Genomic DNA, 14,224 nt, shown 5'->3' on the forward strand with positions numbered 1-14,224 from the left:
AACTGGATGGTGACTTAATTTATCTGGGTCAACTTTTTATTTGTCTTTGTATGCAGAAATTGCTCTTACAGCCATTACAAAGTCCCATGTAATGGTGGTAAAAGCAACTTCTACATACAAGGTCTAGGTCCTTCAAGGATTCAATAAACAGGGACAAGACCTTACTGAGAACATTCCATATACCTCTGTTTAGCCCCTATTATTATTATATTATTATTTCTACTGTTGCCAACGCTACTAATACTGCTTCTAATACATTTTTCCACAGAGAGTAATAGGGCAGCTATTCTCATCTCAGTTGTAGTTACTACTATTATTATTTTTATTATTATTATACAGGATTTATATAGCACCAACAGTTTGTGCAGAGCTTTACAAAATGCTTTTATATAAATTTCTTAACATGTTGCAAAAGTAAATCATTTATACATGTCTGCAATTCATCAGCTCAATTGAACTTCCAAAACAAAGGGGTTAAAGTGTATTTATTTTCCACTTACAAAATGAAGTGTTGTTTCCGCTTAAATGTTAAGGCTTTGGGAAATGATGACACGCAAAGTCATTTTTGGTTCAGCATAGAGCTGTTAACAAAAGTAACAAGCCTGGACTAGAAACAACTAACAAAGTGTGGATATCACCTAATATTTCTAAATAATGTAGCACCAACAAGGAAGTGGTGATATACATAATTAGCTCAAGTATGTGGGTCAATTCAAAGCTTAACCATGTGAATGCTTTGGTTGGCTGCAGTGCTTGGCCTCCAGATGCCTTTAAAGCAGTTATCAGAACGGAAGGTGTTAAAACACAGCAAGGAATGTTGGACTACAATTTAGTTCTCACCCTTTTTCGTGTTTCCCAGGGGGCTTTTTTGTCTATTTTTCAGCATGACATCCAGCATCCTGCTACATGGCCTGGCAGCTGCTTTCTGTTTGATGTGTGCTTTTCACCTTAAGGCAATTAACTCAATACTGCAAACTACATCTGCAAGTTCTGAAGACATCCTGTAACACTGAAATAGTTTAAATGGGGGGAAATAAATAGATCTAGAACAATATTCATCGAAATCCAATAACAGAGCTGTTAGAAATAAAATACACCAATTTGCGGAATGCAGGTGCATCCAGATCTACTTGCGGAAGATGGAAAATTATAAAAAAAAATAGACAATAGTTTTTAATTGAATTAAATAATAATGATAGGTTATATTTTGTACAGAACTGTAATTTAGCTCTGGAGTTCTGAGATAAATCAGGGCACTAGCCACATGTAGTTTTTACATTTTATGCCATTAAAGACTGGAATTTCACCAAGGTTTTTGGTTTTCTCCCAAATGCAACAAAGACCACTGGCAGGTTAACTGGCTTCTGCCTGATTTAGCCCTAGGGACAGCTGAGATGGCATTATATAATGCAAATCTGTCATTACTTATCATAAATATAGAGCACTTTATCTCGTCCACATGAAAGAATTACCACATGAAATTACAATGCATAAAATGGTACACAGTTATACTAGTACTAATGTAGTACTACTCATGAAATTAACCCCTTTTCTGCACTCCTAAGAACCCAACAAATAGAATGTGAACCTTATCGCAGCTGCTGTTTTCTAACATAACATTAACTCTTAACAGATTAAAATTTACGTATTGTAGGTAGTACTGAGCACTGTTTTTAAAGTAAATTGTATAGCAATATTAGAAAAGAGAAAAAAAAAGCACAATTTGTGGTGTCCAAAGCAACATCCCTATTTTAGGAATGTATTACATGGAAAATTCGTTTTGTATGGTCCTAGCATGACTTAGCATAATGGGGACACGGGCAAAATAATACAAGATTACTGCATTTCTACTAATCATGGGAAAAACTGTAGTCAATAGCTATTCAGAGAATGTCATATTCTTAACTCTGCTGCACATAGGATTAGGCCAGGGGTGTCCAAACTTTTGCGTGAGGGCCGGCTATTTTGCCTGACATTCTTTGAACCATTAAAATTCAGTCTAATGCCCCGTACACACGGTCGGATTTTCCGATGGAAAATGTCCGATCGGAGCGTGTTGTCGGACATTCCGACTGTGTGTGGGCTCCATCGGACGTTTTCCATCGGATTTTCCGACACACAAAGTTTGAGAGCAGGCTATAAAATTTTCCAACAACAAAATCCGATCGCGTCAATTCCAACCGTGTGTGGCCAGTTCCGAAGCACAAAGTGCCACGCATGCTCAGAAGAAACTCCGAGACGGAACAGCTCGGTCTGGTAAAATTAGCGTTCGCAATGGATACAGCACTTTCGTCACGCTGCAATGTAAAAAATGGTTTAATACAGCGCACTCTCTTCTTCTTTATAATGTGAGAAGAATGAAGTAGTTTTGCTGCTCATATTCACACAGACTTCTCACAAACTTCTTTCTTTATTATTTATTGTGATTCCCTCAATATATGTAGATTTGTCACATCTGACCAAATTTTTTTTTTGTTGGTTTTTAAATATTTTTTTTTTTTTTGGTCAAGGCATTTTTTTTTTCCAAGGCTGATGTTTTTTTTTTGTGTTTTACTCCATAATATTTTTGTGTGTGTTTTGTGTGTCAAGTTACCACAACACCATTATTATCTTGTATTATTTAATCTCAAGGAGGTTGCTTGGTGTTGGTGTCTCTTGTTAATTTCACATTGTATTTTTGAAATGTACCTGCCTCCTCATAAACAAACTGTCCTTTTTGAAGGAAAACACACATAGGCGAGTATAATTGAAACAAAAATTCCTTTATTAAGGTCTCACAACTAAACAAAGAGGGAGGCAACGCTGGAGAAACAGCTGAAATTGGTGAAGCCTTTGGCCCCCAGGGCAGACATCAACTATTTTCAAGCAAAATTAGCGGCCTGAGGAGTCCTTATCTAAGGTAGTGCAGTCTGGTCCAGAAGTCCCAGAGATCCAGAAAGCAGCAGATGACATCTGTGTCCCCAGGCTGTGGTCATACAAGAGCCTGCATCTTTTGCCAGACCAGACCGAACCCAGGGCCATCACTCTCTGGTCTTCCTTCCACGCTTCCTTCCACGCTGTGGCTGTGGTGGTGGAGTTGTGGCAGGAGAAGGAGGAGGATGTTCCAACTTAATCACGTCGGTATTGGGTGTGATTTCGCCACTCACCCCCTTAGTTAGGACTTTATAAAGAAGTTTCTCACACATGAGACCCATGAGACATGATTGACCCTCCTGCATGCCCTTCAGTTTGGTGGCAGCCATGCGGGCAAAGGCCTCTTCAGTAATGGGTAAGGCTCTGAGGGACGCAGAAGCCTCCTGAATGAGCCTGAGCTCTGAATCGTGCATGTGAGTCCCCTTCCTGGGTCTTTTGTATGGAAGGCGGAGGGGAGGAACCTGCGATTCTGTCAGGCTGCGACTGGTCCCAGGCTTCTCCTGGCTGCCACTTAGTCCCGCCTCCGCCTGGCTGCCACTTAGCCCCGCCTCCTCCTGGCTGCCACATTCCACAGCCTCATCCTGTGTGCCACATTCCACAGCCCCCTCCTGGCTGAGGTCTTCCTGTGTATGAAAAAGGGACATAGTTTTAGTTTTTTCTTCATCAATCACACACAATTTTCATCTCATGATTGTTGCAAATTGAATGTTAACAAATATAACAGACTATCATTCCGAGCCCAGCATTTTTCTTTCTTGTCCGAATTTTTGGTGCCCACTACTCTCTTTTGACATGTGAAACACTTTATGAAATCAGCAATTAGTGATCAATAATAACATCTAGTAAACATCATTTATTTATTGACAAGAAATCTGTAGAAGAATGATATACCTGGCTCCAGCTAGGCTCCTCCACTTCTTCCTGGCTGGAAGTCCCAGGTTGGACATCGGAAGCGTCAGCTGGGGTGGAAGGAAGAGTGGAAGGAAGGGTTGAGAGGGATTCCCTGACTCCAGTGTGGTCTGACAGAAATCGCAGTCTCTCATAGTACCACAGTCTGGGGACATAAATGTCATCTGCTGCAGCTCCGGATCTCTGGGAATCCGTGACCTTCTTGCGCTCCCTAAGATAAGTGCTCCTCAGACCACCAATTTTGGCTTTTAAATAGAGGATGGTTGCTGTGGGGACCACCGGCGTCACCAACTCCAGCAGTTTATCCAGCGCTGCCTGCCCCTTTTGTTTATTATTGTAATGTGGATGTCTCACCTGCCACAGACAGGGCAGCTCCCTGTATTTGTCTATGAACAGGGGGAGGAAGTTGTGGTCATTGAAGCCATCCATTTTCTCTGCAAGACACAACACAAGACAAACACTAATGTCAGGCGAAACTCTCCTAATATAGTTACAATATAGGCCTCAATTTAGATGCAGTATAGGCTCAAGTTTAGATCTTACCTTCGTTTTCACGATCGGCGCCTCCGATACTCCTTCCTCCGCTCACAGATCGTACGTACTATGCACGCGTGTTACGCTTTATAGACACTGCGCATGCGCGTAACTCCGCCCCCGCCCCTGACGTTCTTTCTAGTCTATTCCCCGCCCCTTCTCGTTCTGCGCAGTGGGGGAAAAGCACATGGCGGAGTCAGAGCAGGTGCCTGCTAATGACAGCAACGAGGAGGAGGAGGAAAGGCCGGAGCCTGAAACGTCCCGATCCCGGAAGAGATGATTTAAGGCATCAAATATGTCCTTTGGGGAGATGTTGGAGATGGTCGACATCCTGAAGAAGGCTGACTATGACGGGAAGTATGGACCTTACCCCAACCCCAATGTCCGAAAGGCCAAGATCATGGCGAAAGTGGTCAAGAGTCTGCACAGGAATTTCGGGAAATGACGATCGAAAGATCAGATCAGGAAGTGGTGGTCAGACCTCAAATTAAGGGAGCATGAGCAGTACAGAAAGATCCGGAGAGTGCTGCAAAAAAGTAAGTAGTTGTGCTGTGTTCCTATTCTTTATGTTTATTACGTTCGTGCTGCTCCATGTGCTTTTCTTAACTGTTATCCAGTTTCAAAAGGCAACTTTCATGTTCATGGGCACATTATTCGTTCGTATCAAACATAGTTCGTTTGGCCATATGCATTTGCCAGCAATTTTTAGGGCCTACTTGTGTGAAAAGAATTGGGTTGTGTAGATGGGTTTGTTACTAGAATGAAATGCCAACTACATTCTGTGTAAGGAGAGGACACTCAGCAGCAGTTTTCACATCTGGACGCTGGAGCACTAGTGTGGGACACAAGAACACCCTTTTTATTAGGGGGGCCACACAGGTGCTCCAGTGTATACTATAGGGGTGTCTCCATCTGTGAAGCTTGTACAAAACAGGTAAGTATTCAAGCTTGACAAAGGACAAGAAAAATGCCACATCTTGGAACTCTGCCAAAACAGACAATTGTACCCCACTTCCAAACAATGTTTCATATTCCTATTTCTGCCATCAAATATCTGTGTGCTAAGTATACCTATTTTTTTTTACATAGGGGAGAAAAGACTCGGAGGACACCCCTCATCCGAGGAGACCAGAGACCCCCCACCTCTGGAAGAAGGGGAAATCCACCGAAGACCAACAGAGCAGGAGGAGCAAGACGTGGTGGAACTAGTCACCACAACAGGTGAGTGTCTGCGACCACAGGCTCAGGTAAGAGATGGATGCCGCCATATTTATAATACATGGTGTTTTTTTGTTTCTATCTTTTTAGGGGATCGTGATGTTGTGGATCCAGATCCTTTCACCACTGAAAGTGCCCAGATCCTGATCGGGGAGATCATGGGGTGTAATAGGGACTTGGAAAACATTGTGAAAAGCATCAATGATGTTCAGCAAAAAATGAAGAACATCATTGATGTTTTAGGGAGAGTTTAAAACCCCTCAAAATGCCTTGGGTTTTAGTTGTGCCAAATGTTTTTGTATTTTTTATGTCAATTTGTAGCAAAGCCAAATTTGGAAGAGGCACACAGTGTGTCAACATGTGCTATCTGCCATCACCGGAGATCAATGGACGCGTTTTGGGGGTGCAACCCCTTCCTCAATAATAAAGTAGCTGTGAGGAAGGGGTTGCACCCCCAAAACACGTCCCTTGATCCCCCGTGATGGCAGCTAGCGCATGTTGACATTCGGAAATCTTCCAAATTTGGCTTTTCCTGGGGTGACTTCACCCCATCTGAACGCAATATCAAACACAGTTTGTAAATACTCATGTCTGATATTGCCTTCAAGTTCTACCAAATGTGAACTTTGTAAGTTCTAAAATTGTGTATTTCTTGTTGGTTTTACACATGCCTGTTTTATCTTAAATGGACATTTCTACTTTTTCTAATGTGACCCCAAAAATTGTTAAACAACAAACATGTTGGTTTGTTTTAAAAACCTTTTGGAAATGCACATGTGATTGTGCTGTTATTAAAAAGATTCTTAATCAAGATTGTGTGGATTATTGTCTCAATGCTACAACACTTTTGTGGTGCTCTAATTGGTGTTTTCTGTGACAATGGGGGTTATTTACTAAGGGAAAATACACTTTGCCCTACAAGTGCAGTTTCAGTGCAGTTTCAAGTGCACTTGTAGTGCAAAGTGCCTTTGCCTTTAGTAAATAACACCCAACAGTGCTTTGTAATGTTACACAATCACGCCATTTTCAGGACTCACCACATTTCTGTCAGGGTCAGCTCAAAAAAACACAAGCAGTAAAAATGTCACCAAAGATTTGAGTTTGTTTTTTTTTGTTTATTTTCAAAAGGTTTTACACATTGTCTGGCATATTGATAACCCCCCTACCCGCAAAGAATTCAAGGTATGATAGCCGGACATCACGGGCACTCAGGGGGGGCAAGCCAGGACGGCCACTTTTAAGCGCCGTCAGGGTTGATTCATGTTGAATTCCGGCCTCAGGCCCAACTGAGCCAGCATAGTTGGCAGAATGTTGCCGTAAAAAGTTGTGTAGAACACAGCACGCCAGGATGATGTGATTCAGTTTGTACCCTTCCATATGTATGGGTGTAAGAAATAGGCGGAATCAGCTGGCCATGATTCCAAACGTGTTCTCCACCACTCTTCTGGCTCTGGCCAGCCGGTAATTAAAAACCCTCTGGTCCGGGGTGAGGGTCCTCATAGGGAATGGCCGCATAAGATGGTCCCCCAGCGCAAAAGCTTCATCTGCAATGAAGACGAATGGGAGTCCTTCCACATTCTCTTCTGGAGGTGGCAAGTCCAAGCTGCCATTCTGGAGACGCCTGTAGAACTCGGCCTGGGCGATGACTCCACCATCGGACATCCGGCCATTCTTCCCCACGTCCACATACAGAAATTCATACGTAGCCGACACCACCGCCAAAATCACAATACTATTGAACCCCTTATAAGTATAATAGTATGACCCCGAGTTGGGTGGTGGGATGATGTGGACATGTTTCCCATCAATTGCCCCTCCGCAGTTAGGAAAGTCCCACCGCTGGGCAAAGTGGGAGGCCACAGTCTGCCATTCCTGTGGCGTGGAAGGAAACTGCAGAGTCAAAACCAAAACAAAAAATTAGACTTTGTGCACATAAACAGGGAAAGCAGATTAGACACAAACATTGTTGGCCAACATCAAGATAACATTTATTAGAGGAAATTTTTAAAAACCAAAGTATAAGGTCCAACTATCAGATTCTCCCTCCCCCCCTCTCCTGGGCCATTTCTAACATTATGGGGGGGGGGGGGGGACTCTGGAACAGGTAACCCTCTCCACTTCATTGAGAGATGAATGCCTAAATAATGGGTATTACTTTGAACAGCCCCTCCTTAGTTACACTATTGGCAGCCCACTGGACAGGTAAGAAGTGTCATAATACGAAGATATAAATACATACTGTATACATTTGAGCACATTTGGACATTCTGCTATTACCTATCAAGATAATAATAGTATACAAAAACTTGAAACAGTACCATTTGAAAGTATTCAGGCAGGCCCTTGCACTACATGCTTTGGGGAATTCATCCATAAATATGACCACAAAAGAGGTAGGTATGGTGTGTATGGGTTTGGCAAAGTCAGCAGATAGATGATTGAGGATAGATAGAGAACTGGTATCAGCTGACTTAGCAGTTGGGGGGAGGGAGGGTTCCAAATGATTTGGGGACCCCCCAAAAAAGCCTCTGCCACTCTGCCTGAATTTTAAGCACCAATCACATTTTAAAACATTTTAGGGGTGTTTGGGGTAAAGCACTACTATGGAGCTGATAAAATACATTGTTAAGTGACTACATGAGGTGAATATAGGGCCAGAAGAGCATGCTGGGGAGGTAAGTGAAGGCAAATATGTATGAAGGACAACAAAAATAATTACCTAAAAATCCAGCATGAATGAGGACAAAGGGGACATTCACAGCATATTCCAATCATGGTAATTAGGGAATGAGGAAAGAAATACAATATATTACCAACATTAAATACAATAAAATGTGATATTAAAGGATAAAAATCTTACCTTAATATACTCCTTCTGCAGGACCTGTATGATGGCAGAACAGGTCTCTGGGATAATGATCCCCAGAGCCTGGGGGGAGATGCCTGTCGAGAACTTCAAGTCCTGCAGGTTTCTCCCTGTCGCCAAGTACCACAGGGTGGCGATGAGCCTCTGCTCCTGAGTGATGGCTTGCCTCATGCAGGTATCCAGCCTGCTGATATAGGGGGTCAGCAAAGCCAACGAACGGTGAAATACGGGGTCCGTCATCCAGAGAAAGTTCCTGAAATCATGAGGATTATTCTCACGGATCTCACGGAGCAAAGGCATATGACAGAACTGGTCACACTGAAGCAACCAATTCTTGGTCCATGAACTCCTCCCCACCCTGTTCATGGACTGGACTTGTGTCAAGGTCAGGACCCCAACACCAAGCCCCCGCACAGCACGAACTCTACGAGGAGCACGTATACGCAACATGGCTAGAAAACGGTTGGCTGCTCAGAATGAGGTAACAGAATGCACTGAAGAACAGCAAGGCCTGTGAAGAGCGACCTGAAAAACAGTAACGAACGAACAAGAACACAATGACAAGTCAATGGTACTCGCTGCACGCACTGAAGAGCAGATACAAGCCCACAAGCACAAACTGAACAGCAGAAAACGATCTGAAAACCACAAATCTGATAAAGCGTGAATCGTCTCTCACCAAACTTTTACTAACACGAGATTATCAAAAGGAGCCCAAAGGGTGCCGCACTTGGTTCTGAACTGGCCTTTTCTAGTCTCGTCATACGTGGTGTACGTCACAGCGTGCTTGGCGATCAGAAATTCCGACAACTTTGTGTGACCGTGTGTACGCAAAACAAGTTTGAGCCAACATCCGTCGGAAAAAATCCATGGATTTTGTTGTCGGAATGTCCGATCAATGTCCGATCGTGTGTACGGGGCATAAGTGTGTTCGTCCGAGCACTAATACACTGCCCAACAAGAATTATCTTGCCTTTGTGGTTGTGTGTGGTGAAGAGATGAGACAGGGCATTTTATTTGGATATACTGTATTTATTGGTGTATAACACGCACAGGCGTATAACACGCACCTTCATTTTACGAGGGAACTTTCAGGAAAAAACTTACATTTTAAACAAAGAACTGTAAAACAACATAAGGGTCAGTGCCCATCCATGCAGCCTAATCAGTGCCCATCTGCAGCCTCACCATTGCCATGAATGCAGCCTCACCATTGCCATGAATGCAGACTCTGAATGCAGCCTCACCATTGCCATGAATGCAGCCTCTGAATGCAGCCTCACCATTGCCATGAGTGCAGCATCTCCATTGCCATGAATGCAACCTCACCATTGCCATGAATGTAGCCTTACCATTGCAATCAATGCAACCTTACCGTTGCCTTGAATGCAGCCTCACATGTTCCATGAATGCAGCCTCACATGTGCCATGAATGTAGCCTCACCAGTGCAATGAAAGCAGCCTCACCAGTGCCATGAATACAGCCTCGAAAGGGGACAGGGAGGGGGTGGACGAGCGCCCACAGATTACATACAGGAGAGTCTCCTGTTTACACAGCAGCCTCTTTAATACAAAGTCCCACCTAGTATGATAGAAAGAACAGTCGTCCATTGGCAGCCCAGGAGACGGGACTGCCTATTACAGATGCCGCCGAGTATACAGGAGATTCTCCTGTATGTAATCTCCGGGATGCACTCATCCCACCTCCTCCCTGTCCCCTCCGAGGCAGTGTCGCTAAACACAGTATGCATCTTTTGTGGCCCTGGGGGCCACAAAAGATATATATATCCAAATTACCAGGGGGGCATATTAAACCGGAATGCGGGCCACAACTTGCCCGTGGGCCGGACTTTGGACATGCCTGGTTTAGGCCTACTTTACTGAAAAGTAAATTGGGCCCTTAATAACATCGCACTGTAAGCCCTGTACAATATTTGTTGTCATGAAAATGCTTCTGAAGACATGTCTTCATTGTCAGGGTCACCAAAATTCCCTGGAAATAAAACAACATAACAATGTGTGTACACTTCCTAATCCTCATTGGAGTTTCATCGTGGACCCAGTTAGTGTTACTGCATACCCTGCAGCCTCCATCATACTCTATAGCAGCGGTCTTCAAACTGTGGCCCAGATGCGGCCCTTTGCTTGCCTTTATCTGGTCCTTGGGGAACCATTCCTCCAACTGATACCAATAATCAGGCACTATTCCACCCACTGACACCATTGATGGGGCACCCTTCCTCCACTGACACTAATGATTGTAATCTCTAATGAGCAGGGCCCTCTGATTCTTCCCATATTGAATTGTATTGTAACTGTACTGTCTGCCCTCATGTTGTAAAGCACTGCAAAACTGTTGGCGCTATATAAATCCTGTATAATAATAATGATTGGACACTATTCTTCCTACTGATACCATCAAAGGGACACTATCCCTCCCGCTAAAACCAATGATGGGACATAGTTTACTGACGCTTGGTAATTTTCTACTCCCACTGGGCACAGCCTGGCCATCCAAAACCTGAAGGACAGCAAACTGGCTCTTTGTTTAGAAAGTTTGGAGACCCCTGGTCTATAGGCATTTTAATCTGCAGCCTCCTTTAAATAGGTAACTAAGCAAATAGTGAATTTAATTGCTAAAAACTATTTCCAAACACATAGAGTATTTTCGGAATAATAGGCACTGCTCTGGACTATCCATGCAACTGAGTCTCCAAGTTTCTAGAGTATGATTTACCCCCATCATATTCAAGAAGCTTTGTGAGGTGTAGTAAAACAGGTAATCAGGCAAATAGTAAATTTGCTTGCTAGAAATTATTTGCAAATTCATAAGTATTTTCTGAATAGTAAGCATTCCTCTGGACTATGCATGCAACTGAATTTTCAAGTGTTCTGGGAAATATAGATCCCTTCCAGTACCTGTATATTTTACCAATTAGTTACAATTCATATAAGATACACACAAGATATTTCTTAATCTGTTTACACATTTATGCTTTTCCCAGGAATAGACTGAAGTCACATACATCATTGATACCACTGCAAACAAAGAACTGTCAAAACCATTAATTTCTCTGTACTGCTTTTTAGTAAAGAATATTCAAAATACATGCAGTGAAACACAACAAAATGTTGGCTGCATTAACAACATATTTTTGCGCACGAATGTGCATGAAAATAATGCTATAACAGACATTAACAATGCATGTAATGCATGGTATAAATCCAGCTTTCCTCATTACAAGGCCTATGTAACATAATAGAATTTGATTTGTCTAATGCACAGTAATTTGGGCATTTACATATTCACATCAGACATATGGCTTAATCTAATTGTGAAGAAACTCTGTGATACTTGATGATATTTTAATAGAATCAGAACATCATGATTTTTATATAATGTATACATAAGAATTTTCACAGTTTTAGTGAAACAAATTTTACAAAAATGTTGCTACTGATTTTCATCCTTCTAAAAAACTTCAGGAACAGGCAGGATTTCTAATGCAGAAAAGACATACTATGTTTCTTCTGCAATAAAGTTTCTTATCTGCCTATACACCGAGCAGTGCACATACAGCTCAGTGTACAATTTTGGCAATGTTGAGATAAATGAACACCCATGCACACATGCACGGGACTTGCGCCATCTGGGTTCGGCCAATAAACACAGCCGAAGATGGGAACCCAGAAGCAGACTGGTCAAAGATGTCAGTGGCCAGCAGGGAGCTCCAGGACACCACAGTGCTAAAGTGAAGGTAAGCATAGTTCTGCTTTAAAGTTCAAGTTCAGTTATTTATTTACTTATTTATTTTTTGCTATGCAGCATCATAGACATAATTTACCTCTAAAGAAGTGTGTTCCATGTCTGGTTGGCTGCTACATAGTTTAGAAATATTCTCACCACCACAAATGGTTCCTTCCCACAGCGTTGATACTTGGTACTGCGGGGTTAAAGAATAAGTTCACCTTTGAGAACATGTTACATGTTCCACCCTGTTTTTAGGGTGGAACATGTAACATGTTCCCAATGCTGCAGCTGCTGCCTGACCCCCCCTTCCTGTAACAGCAGTACAGGGAGATGTTCCCAGTACTAGCTGTCGTTTTTTTTAAAATCAGCACTGCTATGCGAGGCTCCGCCCACACAGCCGCATCATTCATACACAGAGTGCCGTGTATGAATGAACTACAAGTCCCGACATCTTTTGTGGATGTCAGCTTGTAGTTCTCAATGAACAACCACGGCACTGTGGAGTGCCGTGGTAGTTTGTTGATTCTTCCTGCAAGTGTATCTGCCTGCCTGTATGGGATGTACAGGCACACGGATACACTGACAGATCATACATACTCATCTCTTTGCTGCGGCTTTAGTGGAAAGCTGCAGCTGTTCCATGTCGCCTCTATATCAGTGTGATAATGCAGCTGTTCCATGTCTGCTCTAAGCCTGGGAACTGAACAATCACATGACCACTGATCACTCAGTCTGCTCTGAGCTGAGAACAGGGACAGTCACCGCTCTCTGCTCTGCCCCTTCAGCATTCACTGGAACTCTGGGCTGGGGGTGGCTGGCTCTAAATCTCAGCCATGTGCTGAGAGGCAGAGCCAGCTGTCAACCATGAAGCTAGATGGACCCTTCCAAATCCTGGAGGGGCTCTTTCATATCAACTGATAGTGGGCAAGAGCCGACTATCAGGTGATTCTGGGACACAGTAGAGAAAAAGTAAGTGACCCACATTAGAAGTATGGCCAAAAAAGCTTTGACCATGTTTCTCTTGTAAATAACATTTTGTTTTATTAAACAACGAGATAAAAGAAAGAAAGGGCACACCAGCCTTGTGCATTATCCTTAAGGTAAAATTTATTATAATAATGATAAAAAGGAACTACTTACAACCAGTAGTAAAAGATCCCAAAGGTATAAAACAATCTTCAATCACAGCATATCGTGAAGGAGCAGCAAAGCCCACCAGAGGTGCCGGAGGAGCTCACAAGAGTCACTGCTGGCTGACGCGTTTCGAGGGGAACATCCCCTCTTCCTCAGAGCATGGCAGTGAAACCTTCTTCAGCATTCCCCCCTTTTATTATAAATGAATGCACATACACCTTCAATCAATCAGGCTCAATCATGAGAGCCCCTCCTTTCTACGCCCCTACCCAGGTGGGCGGACCAGCAAATAAGTAAATAAACAGATAAGTAATATGTGCTACATAGTAGAATTAATAGTAATATTAACTCTGAAAAATAATCAAAATAGTAGTGATAATGTTAATAGTAATAGATAATGGTAATAATAAAAACGCCCACTAGAGGGGCATAGCCAAACCTTTGCCAGCTACAGTACATACCGTACATATAGTAAGTGAAGGTGATCTCCATTAATTCAGGATGAATGCTGCTCTCAACAGTGGCTGCTGATAACCTCTGTCAATTACAGGGAGCCGCGCCGCCGCATATGCCCCGTTCTCCATAATGCAAACGAATTGTCAAAGTGATGTAAAAGCGTGGAGCACACGCTAGGCATATCTGCGCTCCAAGCAAGGGAAGGGGCGGGCTCGGCGAGACCTCCTCTGCGACGTACGTCGCTCATGAATTGCGTCAGCGGCGGAACACGGGACAGCGCCATGTTGCTGGAGGCAGCACTAAGAAGGTCAGATAGACCTATGTAAACTAAATGAGGGAAACCGCTAATAGGCAAATAAACAGCAGCCATTACATGTACGACGCCCAGCAGGAGTACACATTTACTAATCTGGCAGTAATAAAAACTAAACAAAATAAAGATA

Source organism: Aquarana catesbeiana, linkage group LG02 (genome assembly GCF_042186555.1).
Source record: "Aquarana catesbeiana isolate 2022-GZ linkage group LG02, ASM4218655v1, whole genome shotgun sequence".
In the NCBI taxonomy this organism is placed as follows: domain Eukaryota; kingdom Metazoa; phylum Chordata; class Amphibia; order Anura; family Ranidae; genus Aquarana; species Aquarana catesbeiana.